Below are 4,380 nucleotides of genomic sequence, written 5' to 3'. Positions count from 1 at the left end.
AAAAAAAAAAAAAAAAAAAAAAAAAAAAAAAAAAAAAAAAAAAAAAAAAAAAAAAAAAAAAAAAAAAAAAAAAAAAAAAAAAAAACAAAAAAACCAAAAAAAAAACCAGGAGAATATCTAGACAATAGTTTTCAAAGCACCAGGTTTATGCTACTCTAGCCACTTGTAAATAATGCCCATCAGTATTAGATACTAGAATTACAATGTGTGCCCCTTGCATTATAATATCAAAAAATTATACATTGCAAAATTCTGCAACACACATGGGAATGAATGAAACAATATCTTTTTTGTTGTTGTTGTTTACAGGCCATGTAATTTAATGTTTGGAATTATATCTATGATAGCATGACTGTAAATATCAACAAGTTTTTCAAGAAACAGAGTTTTCTTAAGCCTTTTGCAGCTGTAAATGTAAAGCAAGCCTAGATGTATTTCTAGATATGAGCCACCCACAGAAGAAAACCCCCACCACTTAAATTCCTGAAGTGTTTTAATATATCAAAAATTCCATTTCATAGGATTCAGAAAGTGGAGGTTTTTTAAATTAAAATCTTGACAAAAAGTTATACAAAACTTACAGACAATGTCCAGTTACCAAAACAATTTCATTCAAACTTTTTCGTATCTTTCTCATTGCAGCTGTATTATATTTTTAATGTGAGCTATTTAAAACGTAGCCAAACTTAGAAGATGCTTTAAAAACAACTGTACTTTTTGTCTAAAAGCAAACAAACAAACAAGTTGTTTTAATGGCTAAGAAAAGGCCATTGAAATTGAAGCAGCTATGATAGATTTTAAGCAACAGAAACCTGCTTGTGCTGTCACTGGTACTGTCAGCAAGATGTATTTCAAATGAGTTAATGGAACAGTGCCATGCATCCCTCAGGATCCAGCCTCTCCTCTGTCATTGCCCCGATTTTGCTTCATGAAAGATGAACAATTTGTTTATCTGAAGATCAGGATGTGACTGTCACTGTGGCTTATTTCTACATATCAGTCATAAAAAGACAGTCTAGGACAGAAGAAAACAAAACCAAAACCCAAAAAGACAACTGTTTGCCAGCCACAGGGTCATCCCCAGTGGCTCCCAAGTTCAAGTCTTGCTAAACAGCTCAGATGAGACCAGTGCTGCTGCAGTGAGAACTCCCATTCTGCCTTGTGGAAGGGTAGTTATGAGGAATTTGGTGGTGCTGGAAACAGGAAAGAAATCATTCATCACCTCCAGCAGATTTTGTCCCTGTCATTCAGGCTGAAACAAAACAAACCTACTGGAACAGATTGCCCAGAGAAGCTGTAGATGCCCCATCCCTGGAAGTGTTCAAGGCCAGGTTGGATGTAGATCTGTTTCCGCTTTGCAGATCTTACAGCCTGTGAGTAAACCATGACAGAGAGACCTCCTGAGACAACTTCTACTTCACGTTGCATTATCCTATGTCAGGAATAGCTTAGCTCATTTCAGTGTTGGTACATCTGCGTAAGTGTGGGTTGAATTTTAACCCCTTTTAGATTAACACAAATAAAATCAGACAGAGTTAGCTGTGCTAAGAAGCGCTGCACCACTCTTAACTTGTGAGAACAGAAATAAAGTGAAGAAAAGGTCATTTTGCACTTTTTGTCTCGCCTCCAGCTCTGTTGATAACACAGTCCAACACTTCATCAGGCTTTCACCTCCAGATACAGAGAAAGCAATCTAATCCCAACACTGTCCAGCTCACACTCCACTGCAAAGTCTTAATAATGACCTCAGTGTCCAGTGTCAACAGATCAACAGATCTGGCTGTCAGGTTTAATGTGTTTCCAGTGCTGTCTTGCCTAAAGTGGGCAACGATGCTGCTGAAATGTTGTTCTGGGAGGCACAGAAGGTAGAGAAGCAAGTGGAGGGCTGATGAAAGGAATGAAGTGAAAAGCATTATGGGGAAGAAAAAGTTTTCAAGCAAGTTTTTTACCCTTGGTAAGCTAAATGAAAATTGAATGTGTACCTGTTATTTCCCACAGCCCTCAGAGGTGTCAGGCTTACAGTTGGATATCACAACAGGCAGAGAATTTTACTCTGCAGCCAGAATAGGAACTGGTTGTGAATTCGTCAGATCTGGCAGGTAGGTTTCTGTGTTTTGTATTTGATGAGCTGAAGGTGAGAGCACAAAAGCTCTGATGCACAGTACTCCTGGGCAGTGTGAGACTTGGCACTGAGAATTTTCATTATTTCTTACAGGCAGTTGGAATTGCCATGGCTCTAGGAAGATATCCCTGTACCCCTACCTGCAATAATCCATTTACTTCTCATCATCACTGGACTGGGGAATACTGTAGTCAGGAAATTAGGCAGGTATCTTAAAAACAATCTTCGTGTGTCCCAGAGATATACCAACAGCTCCCCTCTCAGTATGAGCTATGCTCCTTGTTCCTATATACACAACTTAATGACGTATTAAAATGCGTTTTGGTCTGATTTCAGCTTCCCAGTAAGAAAAGACAACCAATGGTGCAGCTTGTCTGAGGACACAACTATTCATTTTTATGTTTTCATAGGGCGTGCGCTGTATCTCATCAAACAACATTCCAAATCACTCTGAATAAATGACTTTGCATTTTGCTACACCACATGCTTTGCTGTTAGCTGGTGATTTTATCAGAATTAACTTTATTTCCTTCTAGACCACTGATAAACATCTGGAATGCTATTTGACCAAGACTATGCAGTTCCTGGCAGAGACACTAAAAACACCTTAATATAATGAGTATAATTCACTAAACTCATTTTTTGAGGTCTATCAGTCCACTTGTGTCAGTGTTTTGAACACAGACTGCTTTCTGAGTGGAGATATTTTATCAGCGTTCAAATAGGATTAAGTTAAATGCTGTAAAGAATTCTTGTATCACTACTCCCAAAAACCAATCTCAAACTCATTTCTGTTTTTTATTAATTAAATTAAAACTCTATTTTAAAATACATTACAAACCAGCTTGGCAGTCATTGCTTTCGTTCTGTGCTTGCACACCAGAGGAGACTTCTGTGACTGTATGATAGACAGCAGATTAACCAGATTGTGCTCTCCAGCCTATGTAGTAGTGATAATATTTGACTTTTGTCTTTTAGTATTTCACTGGTGTTGTTCAGGCACATGGTGTGATTCTCAGGGCTGTCCTGTACAGGGCCAGGGGCAGAACTATGATTATCCTTGTCGATCTCTTCCAGCTCATAATATTCTGTGATTCTAGCATTCTAAGAATCAAATTCCTCAAGAATTGTGAACATCTTCAAAGTAGCCCAAGCAATGAGGCTTCAGATCTGTTTATCACAGGCACATTTTGGAATCTGCTTTTCCCTAGAAGTGTTATTTCAGACCCTACCTAGACTAACACAGAAATCAGAAACTCTAGGTGTTATAATAAAATTGTGGATTTCTCATGACAACATTTGATCGGAAAGGGGGGTTTTATATTCATATTCTGTTAAACATACAGTTGCAAAGGGTAAGAATTTCCCACCTTATCTTATCAGCTTGTCATTTGGTTTCTTGATTTTCTACAATATTTTCCTAGCTTTTTATCTGAAAATGGATTTGTTCGTTTTATTCCTCTGCCTCATCTGAGACATTTCTTTCTTGAGAGGGTGCAGCATCTGCTTAATGAATGAGTAAATCTAATATTTTTTGATTCTCTTACTGAACTTTTTCTCCATTGGTTCCTTTTACTAATTACATTCAAATTTTTAATGCCACTTTGTATTTCAGTTAGGGACAGATAGAGTGGAAAACACCTTTGCTCCATCGTTTTCTCCTTTGATGTTATGTGAATGAAATATTACTCTAATATTTTTTCTCAAGATGCGTTTTAGCAGTCACTGAGGCAGAATAATGTTGATTTAAATCAATAGATATTGAACCCTTCCTTTTCATTACTATTCTGCATAAAAACAGGGGTCTGAGTAGACGTGGTCAAGTGACAGGTGAGCTAAAAATCCACTTTTCACTGGTTACAGACATTATGGTCAGGTATTTCTTCCTCCTCTCTCTGTATTCATGCACTTGGCTCCTGCCAAGGCTGTATGGGAGCTCACGTCACGTAAGCAGGATGTGGTGATAAAAAACCTAAACAAGGCATGTGATTTGAGTTTTTTTTTGTTCTGACACTAAACAATTTAGACTGGGATAGTCATAATGTGTTCCTGAGAATCACATCAACCAAGACAGGGAGAGCAGCAGAATCAGACCTTGTGTGCCCGATTCAGTTCTCAGTTGCCTTCCCAGTCACACTAATGAGAGCTGAATTGGACTTTTGATATTTATCACTTAATAGACTTGCTGTGCTTAGAAAAAGAACATTAGGTGTTTTTCCAGCCATGTTTTATAGCCTAGAAATAGACTGGTCTGAACT

Source organism: Empidonax traillii, unplaced genomic scaffold (assembly GCF_003031625.1).
Source record: "Empidonax traillii isolate 1590-97213 ecotype Southwest subspecies unplaced genomic scaffold, ASM303162v1 scaffold310:size1162954, whole genome shotgun sequence".
Lineage (NCBI taxonomy): Eukaryota > Metazoa > Chordata > Aves > Passeriformes > Tyrannidae > Empidonax > Empidonax traillii.
The sequence above is the reverse complement of the archived record's forward strand: the minus strand, read 5'-3'. Positions refer to the sequence as shown.